The sequence below is a fragment of the Ochotona curzoniae genome, unplaced genomic scaffold (assembly GCF_017591425.1).
Source record: "Ochotona curzoniae isolate NIBS_2020 unplaced genomic scaffold, NIBS_Ocur_1.0 scaffold_2683, whole genome shotgun sequence".
NCBI lineage: Eukaryota > Metazoa > Chordata > Mammalia > Lagomorpha > Ochotonidae > Ochotona > Ochotona curzoniae.
The window spans coordinates 3055212-3075220 of record NW_024467100.1 but is presented as its reverse complement, the minus strand read 5'-3'; positions in this window follow the sequence as shown (position 1 = coordinate 3075220).

The following is a 20009-nucleotide window of genomic DNA, read 5'->3' as shown; positions in this document are numbered from 1 at the left end:
TTCTCTGTCTGCCTCTCCCTCCCTCCCTTTCTTCCTCCCTCATTTTTTTTGGCTGAGTTTGACTTTAAGGCCAATTATTCCCACATGGTGGTTAAAGACACTTACAATCATCAGGTCTCATCATTGCAGAAGAGAAAAATGTCTCTTAAGAATTCAACAAAATGTTCAGGGAGGCAGGAGAGTGTGAGCTTGAGCTATATGTCTGTATCTTAACCAGTGATGCTGACCAAGAAGAGAAAGTAGTTGGTACTTAGAAAGTCTGGGCTGAGTCATATGCTCTCTCTTTGGTGAAGATGGAATGGAAACAGAAGGTAAAGTGAACCCTGGCTGAAACCTACAGAGTAAGAATGATTGAAGACTACTCCCCCCCGCAAATAGGGAGGATGCACAAATTTAAAAAAAAAAATGTACTCCAACACAATAGTACATCTTTTCATTTCTGAGATCATCATTGTGGCAGAAGAAAGAAAATGTTCTCATCTTTTAAGGAATTAATAATATAATTAAGGAGACATACTTCACACATAAAACAATAGAAGTTAGTCAGTTATAAGAAATTAACATATGATATTTAGATTCAGTGAAAGCTGAAAAGCTGATAGAAGTCATGTAGTTTTGCATGGTTAATCCCTTGCCCTGAAGCGTAAGAGCTATAAAGATGTGCTTAGAGGAAGGCAGACTATACATTTACTTAGGATTTTTAAGAGGTAGATTTGTGTAACTCTTAACAGAATTTTCCATCATAAAACTCAAAGTTTATTTCAATATCTTTCAATTACTTTCTTTGGGGATGTAAACAAATTTCTCAAGCACAAAAATAAAAGTAGTTAACATTTGCTAAGTGTCTCCTAAGTGCCTGGAATTGCTTCCAAAACTTTCCATAGATGTACTTATAGCACGTTTACAATGCTAAGAGAGAGGTACTCTTGTTGCGTGCATTACAAATGAAGAGACTGCAGTAAGGAACGTGCATTACGTCCTGAAACTGATACAAATTGGGGTTGAGATTTAAACCCAAGGAGGCTGGTTAGTGATCCCCTCTCTAAGTCACAACGCCATATGGCTGTTCTCGGCTTCATCCGCAGAAGTAAAATAGAAATAATAATTTTGCACTTGGCCTTTAGGAATCTTATAAGAATACAGTGATACATATAAATAGTTGATGAAGGCTACTAATCCTTATTTGTTTTTGAAAAGTTTGCAGTGTCCTCTGGCATGAGTTTATTAAGTCAGGAATTTGAATAAAAGATATATTATATTGCATACATTTTTCCTGTGCCTGGATATGTAGCCTTCACCAAATTCATGTAATTTCTCTGAACATTCCTTGCCTTTATCTATAGAGATAAAAAATATGACCTTCACCTGAAAATGTGTGAAACACTACCTTAAACAAAAAAACAGGACTCTGTGAACCTTCTAATGTAACAACATGTCAAATGCTTATATGGTTGTGCAAAACCATCCATGACTTGCTTATGTCTTGTATGGTGCCGCTCGCACTGTACAGCAAAGGATGGCAGTTTCATTGAGGACAACATGAATTGTGTGACATAGGATGCCTCCCTATCCAGGTCATTGAGCCAATGACCAGAGCTAGATTACATCCTGTGCATTGTTTGGTTGGTACCTCTTACTACAGGACCTGAAAATGTCTGCTTTAGTAATTGAACATTTACGAATAGGTGTAATTAGGGAATATATGATTTAAAGGTGAGAAGATTTGGAGAAGATGAGAACAAACAGCCACGTGTGCATGGTGGAGTAGAAAAGCATGTCAATTTCACTGTTTTGTCTTCAGAAAATTTAGTGTGACATGAGAAAGGACTCAGGTTTTTCTTTTGTGGGGGCAGACAGCAGTGGTGGTAGTGTCACTCATTTGGGTGATGGCCTCCTGCCATATTTGGTACATACGTAAATAGAAAATAGTATGTGTTGCTCATTGAAAATTCAAATTTAGGGTCCCAGGGCATAGCACAGTATATTAAGCTGCCACGTGGAACAACGGCTTCCCATACGGCTGCCAGCATGTACCCTAGCTGCTCCTCTTCAGACCCAACTCCCTGCAGATGCACCTAAGAAAACATCAGAAGGTAGATCAAGCGCTTCAGTGCAAGACCTGAAAGGATCTCCTTGCTTCAGCCTGGACCAGCCCCAGCTGTTGCAGCATTTGGGAAGTGAAGCAACAGGTGAGGAAGTTCTCTCTCTCATTCCCTCTCTTCCTCTCTTTCTCTGTCTCTTCCTCTCTGTATATAGTAGGAAATTACATTTAATCATCTGGTCCATATTTTTATAAAAATCGGATAACCCTAGTAGACCCACTCAGAGGTTGCAGAGGTGGCCTGTCTCAAGAAGAGTCTCCTAATCTCTTACAGTCACATGTTAAATAAAACAGATAATAGCAAATTCTTGTGCATAGAGTACTAGCTATATATGCACATGACTTGCCCAAGTCACTGGATAAGGAATCGGTTGCTGTGCCAATGGCCATCACTTTCATGCTATCCCACATAGCAGAAGCAACATGAGAGACTGAAGGTTTGATAGCAGAGAAGACATGAGTAAATAAAAGCCGGCTGACAGAAAGGATGTGTTGCAGTTGATTCAAAGCAAAAATAGAAATATGAGCAGAGCCAAATAGAAGGCAACTTCTTAAAATGTTACAATCAAGGGTCATGAACAGCAAGACCTGACTTTGAGGGGATCAATACCAGAGAAATACCCTTGTATGTCCCGAGCGCCCACTGACACTGTAATGGGTGGATCACACTCCAATTCTATGACGCTAAAGTGTAACGGGCTGAAGATAACTAGCTATGTTTACCTATTTCCCTGTAAATACTTAATATAAGCAGTTGTCCTCAGAAGTCACCTGAATATCCTTGTTTCTTGAAACTGATATTGCGTCGTGGCCACTTGATTCTTTAAGAGAAATGTGCCTTTCAACAAACTCATCCTGTGAGATTTTGGGGGAGTGCTCCAACTCAAAGAGCGATGGCAGGATTGGTACTAGAGGTGATGGAGTGGTACTTGTATTCGCAGTGATGGCAGTCATGGTGATGATGATGATGGTAGACATCATTGTCAATGGAGGCGATGGTGATGGTGGTGACAACTTGGGGACCGGCTCTTGCTGATAAAGGAAAGTCAACTCCTAGGTGAGGGAAGCATCTCCCAGGGCAGCATTATGCTTCCAGCCAAAGACACTCCTTCTCCATGGTCTCTCAGTCAGCTGAAGAATCAAGGCAAAAAAAAAAAAAAAACTGTATAACAAATCACGTGGTACCTCATGAAGAGCAAGAGACAGCAGAGAGAAAATACATCTAATTGAAGCAGAAAGGGAAAAATAGCTATGCCCTGAAATAACACATTACACCTGCTTCATTATTTCTAATACTGGAAATTAAGTGGCAAATGACTAGAAATCATCAGACTATCATTATTACCAAGGACAGTATGTTACCCAGAAACACAAACATGTATATACAAGTCAAATAAATAGGATGTATCATACAAATATTATGATTCAACTAGAACTGTACAGTTGATGCAGAATTCTTTTCAAACAGGAATCTCCCAATTTAATTTGGAATCCAGGATAGCCCCGGTGTGGTAAGTTTATCCTTGCCTCTCAGTCTTATCTGAATTGAGGTAGAACCAATTAAATTCCTTCCAAGAGCTGATTTCCAACAGATATGAGGACAGGTAGGACAATGCTCTGCCTGGATTTGACACCAAAGACATGTCATCGATGTGTCAGCCGCAACCTGGTGGCAGGGAAGATCATGGCCTCTAGCATGGCATCAGCATTTCTCTTAATGACCTCACGTGTTCTGTGGAGAGAAGGATGACAGCCAGAGCTCTGTGGAACTGAGGGCCTTCGGGGCATCAGAGCCGCGTGTCTTGTCAGGGAGGGATGACTTCAGCCATGTTGGGCCTGAGGCCATGTCGTTATCTGCCTTAGTTTGCTATATCTGGCTCACTTAGCTGCCTCTGCAATGCACAGTAGTCCTTATACCCTTCCCAGGGAAATAGAGATGACTGCAATGCATAGTAGCACCAGGAAACTTGTAATTGCTCTCTGTTCCACGGCCGGCATGACTATGTGAAAGAGGAAGAGGATGCCCAGGAAAACATCATCCATTTACCCTAATATCCCAAAGTGACACTTCTCAACCATAATGTCACAGAATTCAGTTAAAGCAGGATCAATTATGAAGCTTACTGAGTCTATGACTAAAATTAAACAGGAGCATTTGGAAATCAATTACTTACAAAAGAGAGTGGGTGCAAAATTATCCCAAGAATAATATTCCTACCTACCCTTGTTCTGATAGCTCCCCTTTGAGAGGCACAGCAAGAAATGAAGTTAAACACAAAACTTTCGAGTAAAACACAAACAACCTAAAAACTCTATAACATGGGAGGGCTGAGAACTATGTGCACAGGTGTATATCACTAATCATATTTCTCAGATTGAAAAGAGGGAGATCAGAAGTTCCGGTTTCTTTAGGCTTGCAATTCACAACTTACTCACAGGTCATTCTGCAAAGCAGTAATTTCTTTTCCAACTATTTTTTTATAATTATCATTTTATGATACAGTTCCATAGATCCTGGGATTTCCCTTATCCCCTCTATTTTTAACTTAGATATTTGGACTTTGGAAGCTAATATTTCCATAGGAAAGCAGTTTTCATGGTAGCTGATTTCATGGTGGCTCATTCCCCTTTACCGTATCTTGGGTTGCCAAACTATGGAAATCATGATCCTGCTGGACAAAGTTGAAGTACTGAGGAAGGGCATGGACCAAGAAATAGATTGCATCTCACTGCCGGAAATCCTCATGAGCCATCAGATGGCTCCAAGGTCAAGTTCACCAACAAACTAGCAGTTGCATATGCAGTGGGCGAGGATTCTTGTCCTCAAGAAATGTTTCACAGGTCCTGTGGGATCCCTTTTGACCTTGGATTGTACCCTGGCTGCTCCACTTCTCATCCAGCTCCCTGCTTGTGGCCTGGGAAAGCAGTCATGGATAGCCCAAAGCCTTGGGGTCCCGGGCCCTCATGGGAGACCCTGAAGAGGCTCCTGGGGCCACTTTCAGCTCAGCTCAGGTCCAGCCGTTATGGCCACTTGAGGAGTGAACCAGCGGACACAAGATCTTTGTCTCTCCTTCTTTTTGTATATCTGCCTTTCCAATAAAAATAAATAAATCTTTAAAAAAAAAAAAGAAATGCTTCAGCAATTAGATCCACAAAAAAAACGTTTGGATGACAGAAAATATGAATATTTATGAGCATGTTGAATCAATTAAACACAGAGCAGACAAAGACTAGTGCAACCTGGCAAGTGGTCAGGGGCAGAACGGCTACTGTTTGTGAACTTTGAGGAGCAGGAAGTCTACAGGAGACAGCAGACGGGGAAAGCAGGTGGAGGGGAAGAAGCGAGAGGGTAAAGCAAAGGGGAAATTATTAGAGACTGGCATGAGAGTGGCATTTGGGGAGGAAAGAGTGTCAGGAGAGGGGATCGGAGGCACTTCATATTCAGCACATAAAACAATCCAGAGTTAGCCCCATTCAAAAAAATGTTGGGTAAATCCTATCTTATTCTTCAAAGCTTCTAGAGTTGGGGTTGTGTCTTCAGGTTTATATGGTCATGCAGAGACTCAGCCATCTTGGCCCCTGGACACCCTAAGATGACATGAGAAATGATTTTTGTGCCCACTTCTTTCAATATATAAAGTGTCTTTCAGTTGACGGAATATAACTTCCTCCAAAGGTGCAGTTTTATAGGATTTATCTTATGAAACTTGCAAAAAATTAGAGTTAATTCTTAAATAAAAAAAACTAATATAATTTTTACAAGATATCAGTATACCAAAGTGCCATTGTAAATCCTAGGAAGTTGAACATATTTTTTTTTTCAGTGTGCAAAGTGAGATTTATTTAAGAGCGAGAGAAACAGAGACTTCCTGCCTTAGTGACAGGAAGGAGCTCCAAGAAATGAAGAACATTAAGCTTCAATACATTTTAATGATATACTGTTATACAGTTGCATAAGTAGTAAAGCTCTCAGATTTATTTGTTAGTTTGAAATACAGAATTACAGAGAGATATCTTCATCTACTGGTTCATTCTCCAAGTGACAGCAATTGCCAGACAGGCCAGTCCAAAGCCAAGAGCCAAGAGCTTCTTCTGAGTCTCCAATGTGAGCTTAGGGGCCCAAGCATCTACGCTGTTCTCTGCTGCCTTCCCAAGCACAGTAGCAGGGATCCTGATGGGAAGTGGAGCAGTCCAGACTTGAGTCAGAGACCTTTGGGAATGCCAACATCGCAAGTGGCAACTTTACCCACTACAGCACCAACCTCTCAATGAAATCCAGGCTACTTGATCCCTTGGAGATTTCCATTCCCTGCATGTAAGCAAAGTCAATACTATAAAATGAGAAAACTAAGACTTGTTCACCATGCTAAAAACAGAGAGCTACTAAAGCAGAGAGCTCCTTTACATTCACCCTAGATATAGTGACCTCCCACTCATGAACACAATAAAGTTACCAGCCTGAGACCAATGGAACAGAATTTCAAGGATATGGAAAGCTATTGGGGATAATAAAGTTACCTTAGGGCCCAGCACGGTAGCCCAGTGACTAAAGTCCTAGCTTTGAACTCACTGGAGTCCCATATGGGTGCTTGTTCTGACCCCTGTAAAAAAAAATCTGGATAAAATAATTCTTCCTGCTATCATTTATGGCCAAGTTATCATAATGTATTCTTACTTAATATTACATATTTTGGATAATTTTACCACTTTTGAGCTTAGGCCTTAACCAGGACCTACATGTGGATTATAAATTACTTCCAATGAACTAATGTTTCTAAATTGTCTAGCCAAACAATAATTTATTAAACTTCAATGGGGAAACAATATTATGTAAACAGTGAACAAAGCTTTAATCATGTATTTTTTCTTTTTACATCTCTGAGCACCTCTATTGTCTTCAGGCCCAGAACTAAAACAATTTCTTGCTTAATCAATATATAAAACTTTCTCCAGGAGTTACCTAGACAAACCACTCACAACTTCCGTGAGGTGATTACCAAAGAACTTGCAAGTGTGCAAATTGAACTCATAAATATGAAATAGCTTAGCCTAGCAAAATAAGATATATAAATAAATCAATAAACAAAAACCTGTTGATCTGAAGTTTCGGGGAAATTCAAAAGGGGAGTTCCAAAATTCTAACCAATTTCCCCCGTCTCTCACTCCTTTCTAAGTGCATTGCAATTGGATTCAGTGTTTGACTTCCTGTCTTTAATCCATTTTGCCTTATCTGCGAACCCTTTTAAACAGCTCCTGCGGCCCTCCTTTGAGGCGGCCTGAGCGTTCACAGACGCCACTTCATCATACGCACTAAGTCTATGAGAGATTGTGCTGTGTTCTTTCATGCCCTGGCTGGTGGTGGGCACACTTCATGGTACAGGGCTCTACAGCAAGTCACATGCACTAACCATAGGACTGATAATCTACTTAATTAAAGCATGCTACTTGTTCTAATGGGCTCCTTTGCTAGGTTCAGCTGGTGAAGTTTCAAGTGAGAAGTTGATTTTTTTCAAACCGTGTTCAAGGTTTAACCTCATGCTAAATTCTGGAGATCACAAGAATCAAGAAATCTTGAAACCACGTTTACTTCTTTTCCTTACTAGTCTCCCAGGACCTTGTACACACACGCTGAAATTTCTGAGACAGGAATGAGTATGTAACCATCCCAACGTAAAAGGGATTTCTGCCAAATTTTCAATCCAACTCCGTTGAAGGAAACAAGACTTGGAGATTGAGCTGACAGTCAACACGGGACTTTCTGAACATGTAATGCACTAAATCATCCCAGCAGACTTCATACCTCAGCCACTCCCTGCACCTGTTCTGCCCTCACGCCAAAGGGTAATGGACAGAAAACTCCTGAAGATGAAGACCTGGAAAAATTGCAGGCATCTCATACGGCTTTCAAATCTAAGGTCTAAACTCCTTTATTTAATAAAAACCTTTGGAATCGAGTATTGATGAAGTGAGTTAAAACAATTTTCAATGACACCTCTCCAAAGTTTTCAACACCATGACTGCGGAAACCAGGAAAAAGGAACAAGTGACTGTGTTAGCTACTGAGATGTGTCTCTCAGATCCTCCCCACGGGTGAGATACTGATTGGCCCAGGCTCAAGAAGAGACACCTGCTGGAAGACTGTTAAACTAAGCCCCTCCCTTGGAACTGGCCTTGGCCAATCCCAAGTTTACACCTCTACCAGAGAACAGCAAACCACTATCCCATTGGCATAGGAGAAAACATTCCTTCAAATATCCCTTGCTTGGGGGGGACCCCAGAGTGGAGCAGGCAGACAGGAGGAGGCTTGTATACCAACCCTGAAGACTCCTAGATCCTCACCAAGGACTATCAGTACAAGCTCCGAGGACTACATCCCAACCGCCAAGGAGACCACGGGGAATTGGAGTGCCTTTGGAGGCTGAGAACTCTGAGGTCACCCACCTCAGAGGTCATCCCACATGGGATGGAAGAAGCCCATACCCCGCCTTGCAGGATCCAAGGTCATTGGAACGACAACCAGGAGCACTGAGCGGTCCGCAGAAACAAAACAGTAAACCTCCTTCGGGACTAGGGAGAGGAGCTTTCTCTGGTTCTTGCCTGGTTCTGACTTTGGGTCCCCACTCTCTCTCATAATGACCATCAGGATTGCTCCAGAAACCCCTCAAAACAAACTAACAAATAAACAAACAAAAAAAACCTAGAATAGATGGAGAACAGCAAGGAAAGCTTAGAAACAGGAACTGGGCAGTGGGGATGCACTTATAACTCACTGGATGGGACACAAAGATTATTTACTCCTCACTAGGGTATTGAAGATTTCTCTGCACACCCCTCCTAAAACTGTTCACCTAAACTGTTGACATATGTCTTGTTACAGTTATAGAGTTAGACTACCCGAAAAACAGCCAGGTTCTGCAAAATCATGCTTCAACGCTATGAACTGCTAAATACTAAAATTAAAATAGATATGAGACAGCTGAATAGTAATCTATAGCCATTTTAAGATGTATAGAAACCAGTTGTATATGAACTAATAATTGTAATGTCAATGTAGAAGTCATAGGATGTGGTTCAGAATTTGCACTCTTTTTTGTTGTTGTTGTTTTTTCACTCTCTGTTTGAACATGCTGGTTACACAATACCATGCCAACTAATTCCATTAAGTTATAAATTGGTACTGATGTAATATCGGGGCTTTCAATTGATTGGGATGATACTCTTTCGGCTGTACCTTCAGACCAGAGACTGTCTCCCCATGAGACCGTTGAACTTATCTGGACAATAAGATGCTGGACTCTATGCTTTGTAGATGCTTGCAAGGAAAAAAAATCTCAACTGAATTTAACCTGTGGTAATGCAACAAGATGGAAGCATCCACTATGGGGGGGAGGAGCGGGTTTGGGGGAGGGAAGGGGGGGATCCCAGTGCCTGTAAAACTGTGTCACATGATGCAATGTAATAAAAAAAAAAACCCATCTGTTAATTGTCTGGAGGAGACACACTCCAACAAAGGTCAGTGGAAACTCTAGCACATGGGTTTTGTTGTTTTCTGTTGTTTTCATCTCTTCAAAACACTTTCTTCTGATTAAATCATTCAATGACTCGTAAAAAAAAAAAATATCCCTTGCTTTAATGAGTGAGCCCAGCATAAGATAGGCCAGCATCTCATAGCAGATCAGCTTTTCCATTTTCCTATTGCTTTGGCCCACTGTCTCCTACCAGATTGAGCTCAACAGAAGTTCCCAAAAATTTCCTTCACACAAATCTCCATCTCAGAGTCTGCTTCCCAGGAACTTACGCGTAGAGAGGGACCCACCTTGAGTGATTCCCAGAAAAACCTTTCACACCATTTCCTCCTTGAAAAGTGAGTGGTTGACAAGCAGACGGAGCCATGATAACCACTTGCTACAGCCCTGAGGTTTTACAGAAGATTGGTTAGACTGAGTTCTCACTGTCAGCACTCTTCCTCTGTTGAATAAATTAGTGAGGATTTCCTTAGCTAACTGGATTTTCTCTTCCCATACACCAATCTCCAAAATTCAGAATATCAAATTTCCTTTTGTGTGTATGTATAGCTTTATGTACTTAACAGAGAGGTATAGAGAAAAAGCAAGAGGCAGGTAGAGTGATTTTTCCATCCACTGGTTCACTGCCTGAACGGCCTCCATGTCCTAAGCAGGCCTGCCTTGCTTCATGGGGCTAACCTAGGAGCAGCTGGCTAACTTTGGTAACTACCTCATCTTTTTGTTGTCTTACTTAAATGAAATTCCTCTTTCATACTCAGGTATACAGGTATACGGTGATTTCTCTTTTTCCTACGTTTATTATATGTTCTTACCTTTATTCAATAATATTGATTTGCTAGGAACACATTTCAACCAACCCAACGTTTTTACAGGGACTGTGGAAAATTAGTAAACCCTCTCAAATAAATCAGACTTCACAACAAACTTAATCATCAAGCTCTGTATTATGGATCAACCAATGTTTTCAGGAAAGAGCTAGATGTAGGCTCTACAGATAGTACAGAGTGTACGATTTTTCTACTTTCAAGCCTTAGATTAGATCTACTCCACTTGCAAACCTTTTCCTTTTTGAAGATTTGTTTTATTTTTATTGCAAAGTCAGATATACACAGAGGAGGGGAGACAGAGAAAAAGATCTTCCATCCAATGATTCACTCCCCAGGTGACCACAATGGCCGGTGCTGCACCAATTCAAAGCCAGGAGCCAGGAACCTCCTCCAGGTCTCCCACATGGGTCCAGGTTCCCAAGACTTTGGGCCGTCCTCGACTGCTTTCCCAGGCCACAAGCAGGGAGCTGGATGGGAAGTGGAGCTGCCAGGATTAGAATCGACGCCCATATGGGATCCCAGTGTGTTCAAGGTGAGGACTTTGGTCACTAGGCCACTGCAACGGGCCCGGAATCCCTTTTTTAACATCCAAACTAAATGGTGTCTCCTGCACAAAAACTTTAATAATAATATTAAATAATAATATTCAGTCATTATCTTTTTCTATGTATGCATACTTCATGGGGTTTATTAAACATTCAGTGGGAAAAATGAGTGACTGTTGTTTTGCAGAGAACAAAGTCAACATGGGTTTTTGTTTGTTTTGCATTTTAATTATTTTATTTATTTATTTTGTGATATGGTTCCATAGGCGCTAGAACTTCCTGTCCCTCTATCCAAGACCCACTTCACCCACTGATTTTCCCTAAATTATGACAATAGCATAGTCCTACGAAAGCAGGCTTAGGTCCATCATTCTGTTCTCTAAGTGTTATCCTGACATTGCAGGTACAGACAATGGAGCAGTCCAGCATCCTATTGTCAAGATGTATTTACCAGTTTCATTGGGAGTCCATTTTTTTTATTTGGAAGTAGAGATGCATATTAATTTGTATCTTCCCATCTGGATATGATAGTCTAAGGTAGTGTTCCTCTAGATGACTATAGGTGCATACATGTTTACCTCTGCGTCTCTTGATCTTGTGTTTTGCATAGAGGTTGCCTTATGTCAGAGAGCATCTGTGACATTTGTCCTTTTGAAATTGGTTTATTTCACTGAGCATAATGATCTCTAGTTGAGACCATTTCATTGCAAATGGGAGAATTTGATTCTTTTCAAGCCTGAGTAATATTCCATGGAATAGATATACCACAGTTTCTTTATCTACCCGTCTTTGGATGGGAATCTGGGCTCTCTCCATGTCTTTGCTATTATAGATTATGCTGCTGTGAATGTAGGATTACCATTTCTCACACTCAGATTTCCCGGAAGTGGGATGGCTGCATCATGCAGCAGATCAATTTTCAGTTCTCTTAGCACTCTCCATACTGACTTCCATAGCGTACTAGCCGACACTCCCACCGACAGTGAAGAAGGGTACCTTTCTCCGCAATGCCAGCAGGTTAGTAGCGTTCTAAATGTAGGCCAGTCTCACCGGAGTTAGGTGGAATTTCAATGTGGCTTTCATTTGTATTTCCCTCATAGCTAGGGAGCCTAAATGTTTTTTTTCATATGTCTATTAGCAATTGGAATTTGTTGCTTTGAAAAATGCCTGTTCATTTCCTTTACCTCTTTCTTCACAGGGTTGTATGTCTTGCTGTCATTGAGATTCTGAAGCTCTTTGCAATCCTTGATATTATTCCCCTGTCGGCTGTGTAGTGTGCAAAGATTTTGTTTGTTGCTTCTTCACTTTGTTGATCATCTCCTTTACTGCACAGAAGCTTCTTAATTTGATGTAATCCCATTTGTTTATCTTGCCTGTGGTTGCCTGTGCTTTTGGTGACTTTAGTAAGAAGTCTTTACCAATACTTCTATCTTGCCCAGCACTTCCTAGTTATTCCTCTATTAGTTTGATGGAGTCTGGGGGCAGGCTTAGTTTCTTGATCCATTTAGAGTGAATTTTTGTATAAGGTGACAGGTGGGGGTCTTGCTTCTTACCTCGGCAGGCTGCTATCCAATTGTCTCAACAGCATTTGTTGAAGAGACCAGGCTTTTCCCCTGGATTATTTTCCGTTTCCTGTCGTGCATTATTTGCTTGTATACGGGTGGGCTCCCTTCTAGAACATGGATTGTTTATCAGTACATTGACCTCCTCTGAGACTTTGTAAGTTTTCTCCTTTACCAAGGACATTTTAATGACTCAAATACCTACCAAATATCCATGTAATCTACCATAATGTCCATGTAACTTTTCATTTAGATAATGATCATACCTACCTGCATAAATGCCATTAATGCACAAGGTAGAAACAATAATGATTGGCTACAACCAAGACCTAGATTCTAGTTTTGGTTCTACTGTTTGCCTACATGCTTTGGATATGGATTCTTTTTCCTACCCTGACAATTACTTTCCAGAAAGATCGAAGTAAATTAATGTTACTAACTATCCTCCAGGATGCCTTTTGTATACTTGGCAATTCTGGTTACAAAGCCTAGGCATTCATGTCTAATACAATGATTTCGACCAGTCACCTGTCATGCCTGGAATCCTGAAGGACACGACCATGAGGATCTGGACGCTTCCTCATTCCTCCAGAGAACCAGCAGCCCATTCTCTCATCTCAGAACTTTGACCTTGGTGAGGAGCTTTTCCGGCTCCTTCCATAGAGACAGCACAGCTGTGGAGGCTGAGGGCTCAGAGACTTAGTGCAACTTTTCTCTGATGTTAAGGGCTTGCTGTAGGACATGCATGCCCCAAACAAGGGGTCTGGGGAACGAAGCTCTCCTTCGTCCCACCAGTGCATCTGCATGGGATAACTGGAGCACACTTCCTGGGACCAGCTTTCATCTCTACAGGGTAAACTAAGAAACTGGCTGATGTTCGTGAGCCATGGGGACACATGGGAAGAGGAATCGTGGCAGAAAAATCAGAGAAGCTGAAGGGAGAGAGAAAGGAAAACACAGACAGCACTAGCTTGGGAATAGAAAAGACTTAATGGAGTCATGACTTCAGCCACATGCCTTTCTGGGGAAGGCAGATTAAAATGCTACAGGGATTCCATTTTCTTCTAAATGCTTCTGATTTCAGAGACTCCCTGGAGTTCAAACTCCCCCTGGAGAACTCTTAACATGATGGAAATTCTGCCCCACAAGCTAGAGAGAAAGATGATTTTTGCATTGGGTCACACTAAGACACCCCACACTTGTGTGAATGAAAATGAAGTTACTCTTAAAAAAAAAAAAGAGGACATGGCCAGAGGACGAAGAACAATGACCACTATGAAACAGGGGTTTTTTTTTTAAAGATTTTTGTTTATTTTTATTGGAAAATAAGATTATAGAAAGGAGAGAAAGATCATCCATCTACTGGTTCAATCCCCAAGTGGTCGCAGCGCCTGCAGCTGAACCAATCTGAAGCCAAGAGCCTGGAACTTCCTCCAAGTACAGGGTCCCAAGGCTCTGGGCCATCCTTGATTGCTTTCCCAAGCCACTAGCAGGGAACTACAAGGGAAACAGGACTGCTGGGATTAGAACTGGTGCCCATATGTGATCCTGGCGCATGCAGGTGAGGACTCTGCCCACTATGCTACCGCACTGGGCACTATGAAAAGGTTCTGAAATTTACATGTTCCAAAAATGTCCCCTCTCACGGCAATCGTCAAAGCAACAGGGCAAAATAAGAGTAGGAAAACAAAGGTTTTCAGCCTCACTGGGTGTCTCTACCTTTACCTGCCAAACGCAGGTGCAGTGCCCTTTCTTGCCTGGCCACTGCATTGTAGAGCAGCTTACAAATGCACAGGTCGCGGAATGCAGAAGCAGACAGGGGCATCGTGCTGTGTCCTACATATTTGGCCTTTTCTTCGACCTAGAAGAAATGTGGAGTTCCCTTAGAGAGTTTCAGGTATACTCATCTTTGCAAGTATCTGTTCTTTGTAACCATTCTTTCAACTTGAGATTTTGAAGAGAGTCTTGGGTTTTAAAAAGAACTTCATAAAGCAAAGACAATTTTTATTTTTTAAAGATTTATTTTATTTTTTATTACAAAGTCGGATATACAGAGAGGAGGAGGGACAGAGAGGAAGATCTTCCGTCCGATGATTCACTCCCCAAGTGAGTGCAACGGCCAGTGCTGTGCCAATCTGGAGCCAGGAGCCAGGAACATCCTCCAGGTCTCCCACGCGGGTGCAGGGGCCCAAGGCTTTGGGCTGTCCTCGACTGCTTTCCCAGGCCACAAGCAGGGAGCTGGATGGGAAGTAGAGCTGCTGGAGTTAGAACCGGTGCCCATATGGGATCCCAGCCCATTCATGGCAAGGGCTGTAGCCACTAGGCCACCGCGCTGGGCCCAACAAAGACAGTTTTGCTTTTGTTTTGTTTTTTTTTTTTTTCTGCTCAAAATGGCCTAAGTGGTTCTAAGTATTCTTCAAATTTTGGAGGATAGGGTAAATTCAAAAATAAAACCAGAGATATAACTTCATGCCACAAAGAAGAGACAAAACATACAGCCTCATGTGTATCAACGTGGACAAGGCCTTGCAAGCCCCAGTGCCCCTCTGACCCTTCTAAGGAGAGGTAGGCTTTCCTACTAACTAGAACAAAACCAGCTAGGGGTTCCCCCTGTATGCGCTTGAGTTGAGTCATAACACAGCCCGTGCTTGCTATTTTTCTAAGAATCAGGAAAACATTGCTGTACACTGTCTGTGAAATACAGAGGACTGCTTCTGATTCACCTGCCGTTTCCCATCACATCATGCAGAAATGCCAAAAGTGTTAAATTCGGGGTAGGTAAGATGGTTCATCGGGTTAAGCCACTGTTGCGATGTCCACACCTCATACCGGGATGGCTGGGAGTGAGTCCCAGCACCGCTTCGGAGCCAGCTTCCTGCTAATGCACCTGACACACGGCAGGTGATGACCCCGGTGCCTGGATCCCTGCCTCCACTGCGGGCCACCCAGAGTTCCTGGCTCCTTTCAGCCTAGCCTCGTCCTAGCTGCCGGAGGCATTTGGAGAGTGCACGGGCAGATGTAAGATCTCTGTCTCCCCTCTCTCTCTCTCTCTCTCTCTCTCTCTGTCACTGTGCCTCTGAAATAAATAAATAAATCATCTTTTTAAAAACACGTAACCAGTTTTTTTTTTAATCCCAGTTTCGACGATAGAGGCCATTGACAAGTCTTTCCAGATGTGACAGCAGGCTGGCATCCTCTGCTGATTCTCATCATTCACACTGTGCGCGTGGTTGTTTATGAACACCAGTCACACTCTGCCTAGTATTGAGTGATTTTTAAACTGGTATTATTTTCTCTCTTGACTATCCACTTCTACACGGTAGGGTCAACGTTGACATCATCCGGGTAGCCTTCTTCTGCGTGGTCCCTTGCACGCAATCACTCACTCATTCAACAAGCTTTGCAACGCAAACTCCAAACAGGTGTTATACTAGATATTGAGGAGGTAGTAATAAATAAAGAAGGCAATGCCTGTATTGTGGCACATACTTCCTAGTAAGGGGGACACAATGAACAAATCAACTAGTAACTTAATAATCCTTAAGATGGAAATAGCCAATCACTTAACTACAAAATATGCTCTGTTATCATACCCATTTCACAGATGAGAAATTAATGGGCAGATTAATTTAAATTTATAAGTTCACCAAGCTAGAAATTTCAGAGCTGGGCCTAAATGCAGGCCAGCCAAACTATGACCTGATTCGTTTTTCATCCTGTACAAATAAAAAAGGCTGGTCAAGAAGGAGGCATCAAGGAAAGTCTTTCGGCAAATGCATTGTCCCAGTCAAGATCAGAAGCTTGAGAAGGATGGCTCTAACGCCAGAGGAAAAGTGAGTCCATTTATGGAAGAGCTGATAACCAGGTGAGACTGACATCAAAATCCATTTGACCCATGATGGGGGAGGGAAACCGTGGAATGAAAAAGTTTGATAAATGTTGCTCAGATATCAACTCAAGGGTTCAAGAATTTCTACGTGAGTGTGTGTTTTCTAAAACTGTTCATGAAGTAAGTTATCAACAACTGTGAGTGGAAATGCAGTCCCCAAGTTGTTTTCACTTATCTTCTAACAGGAATCTTATTTCTATGAAAGGCTAACTGACAGGAGAAGCAGAAGTCTCCCATCCTTTGGTACACTCCCCCAAATGGTTACAACAGCAAGGACTGGACCAAGCTGAGGCCATGAGCCTGGAATTCCATTAGCATGTCCATGTTGCGGGCCTTAGCACTTGCGCCATCTTCTGATATTTTCCAAGGTGCATTAGAAGGGAGCTGAATCAAAGAGAACATCTGGGACTCAAATCAGCACCCATAAGATGCAAGTGGCATTTAACCAGCTGTGCTGCCAGAACTTTATTCTATTTTAGGCTTATTTTACTTCTTTGAAGTGAAAAGTGACAGAGAACGAGAGAAGGAGACCAAGATGTCATTTGACTCTAAAAGGCTGTAATAAATACAAATGAATTGAAACCGAAAAATAAGCGGGTTTTGGGCTTCATTCTATGTTTTTGCTCTCCTCTCCTTGAAGCTCGTTTTCCAGCCTGAGAAGAGCAACTATCAACCATCACGTGACTTCTGGCTGACAAGCCCACTGTGCGTAAGCCGCACCCTTGCTTGGCCATGTTCAATCAGAATGCTCCCAGGCAGAGTTAAGAGGTTCACTTTTTTCCAGAACTGAGAGTGGCCAATGTTGATGGCATAACAGCCCCTCACGAAGCACTCACCGGCCAGTGTGTGCCAGTCACCATGTTAAGCATGGCAACAGCGGAAAGAAGCAGCCCAGCCTAGGGTGGGAGGACAATGACAGCTCTGGAGTCTGATATCCCCACATTGAAACCAGCTCCAGCACCTAGCAGATCTCTCCCGTCAACACACAAGAAGGCAACTTAAGTAAGAGTTCATATTGCCGGGCCCAGCGCCTTGGCCTACCAGCTAAAGACCTCGCCTTGAACGCCCGGGATCCCATATGGGTGCAGATTCTATCCCAGCAGCTCCACTTTCCATCCAGCTCCCTGCCTGTGGCCTGGGAAAACAGTCGAAGATGGCCCAAAGCCTTGGGACCCTGCACACATGTGGGAGACCCGGAAGAAGTTCCTGGATCCTGGCTTCGGATCGGCATAGCATCGGCCATCGCGCTCACTTGGGGAGTGAATGATCGGACGGAAGATCTTCCTCTCTGTCTCTCCTCCTCTCTGTATATCTGACTTTCCAATAAATAAATAAATCTTTAAAAAAAAAAAAAGAGTTCACATTGCCAAATGAAGGTAAATGTAGCTTCTTTACCACAGTGTTAAGATTCATATATATATATGATAATATATATGTCATATACATGCTGTAATGAAAATGATGCTGAGTAAAGAGAACACATTAACAGTTTTTCATTACCCCCCGCTGCTTCTTACTATTGGTAAATATTTGAATATGAAAGAAGAAATGACTGCGATGGAGCTCCTGGGAAGGAGAAGAGGAACTAAGCTGAGATGTCTACCTCTCTCATAAACTCTGAAATTCAGCAGGTATCCCAGTAACTCATGCACCTTTTCTGGGTCCTCAAACATTCCAAAAAGACCTTCTTCTCTGCCTAAGCTTCAGGCAACATTTTTAGGATGCCCACCAAAATGCCATCAATTGTATGAATACTACCTGTTTCACACCTACCTTATAATTATTTTGTACGGCATTTCTCAAATGCTGTGCATTGTTGTTCTGCTCTGATTCCTTCCACACACAAAAAAAAAATGTAAAATTCCATAGCCACTGGCTGTTAGATATAGCTTTCTTACAAGTTGTGGTCTCACCTTCCAGTTTTATCACCAGTGATAACTCTTTAGCTCTGCCACCCTCTTTCACAATGACCTATGGGGTCATCTTCAGGATGGCTTGCTATAAAATGATGTCACGCAGGGTCCAGCGTGGCAATAGTTTAATCCTCTGCAGTACCAGACCATCAGGGCACGAGTTCTACTCCTCACTGTGCCATTTCCCACCCAGCTCCTTGTCATTGGCTCGGAAAAGCACCAGAGGCTGGCCCAAGTCCTTGGGGCTAAGCACTTACTTAGGACACCACCCCCCAGAAGAAGTGCCTGGCTGTCAACTCCGAAACAGCGCAGCTCTTGCTCTGGATTGCATTTAGGAAGTGAACTAACAAATGGAAAAAAAAAATATGTCTGTCTCTCCCACTCTCTTTTTCTAACTCTTTCAAGTAAAATAAATCTGAAAAAGCTGATGTCACACAAAGGATGGCTGCTTGGGCTAACCATGGAATTGGTGTGAATCAGAAGGGAACCTTTGGCCAGCACCATGCCATAGCAGCCTTCTCCTGTAACACCGCCATCCCATATGGACACTTATTCCAATCTCGGCTGCTCTACTTCTGATCCAGCTCCCTGCTTATGGGCCTGAGAAAACAAAAAAGTTGGCACAGCTCCTTGGGCCCCTGGGCCGGTGCACCAGGTGGGAGATGGAGAGAAAGCTCATGGTTCCTGGCTTCAAAAGGAGTTATAACACTAGTAGTTTTAGCCATTGAGAAGTGAACCAGCAGATGGAAGATTTTCTCTCTCTCTCTCTTTCTTCCTTTGTGTCTTTTAACTCCTGCTTTCCAATACAAATAACACATTTTTTTTGAAAGATTTATTTATTTATTGGAAAGTCAGATATACAGAGAGGAGGATAGACAGGAAGATTTTGCATCCAATGATTCACTCCCCAAGTAAGCGCAATGGCCAATGCTATGCCAATCCGAAGCCAGGAGCCAGGAACCTCTTGCAGGGTCCCAAGGCTTTGGGTGCAGGGTTCCAAGGCTTTGGGCCGTCCTAACTGCCTTCCCAGACCACAAGCAGGGAGCTGGATGGGAAGTGGAGCTGCTGGGATAGAACCAGCACCCATATGGGACCCCGGGCACATTCAAGGCAAAGACTTTAGCCGCTAGGCCACGTCGCTGGGCCCAACACATTTTTTTTTAAAGAAGCAAACCTTGATTGTGATAAGCCACATTGAGAACAGAGGAATTTTTGGTGATAGCAGCCCTGGGTCTGTTCTGATTGATACATCCAACTTTTTCAAGTAAGAAATTTGAGATACGGGCCTGAAATCTTTTCTATCTGAATCCAAAAATCATGTTTCTTCAACAATTGTCTACATGAAATGCTAGAGAAAATATATTTATTAAGAAAAAGTCCATGTGCGCCCAGAGCAGTACCTAGCAGCTAAAGTCCTCACCTTGAACATGCCTGGATCCCGTATGAGCACCGGTTCTAATCCCAGCAGCCCCACTTCCCATCCAGCTCCCTGCTTGTGGCCTGGAAAAGCAGCCAGAGATGGCCCAAAGCCTTGGGACCCCGCACCAGCATGGGAGACCCAGAAGAGACTCTTGGTTCCTGGCTTTGGATCGGCTCAGTTCTGGCCGTTGTGGCCACTTAGAGAATAAATCTACAGACAGAAGATC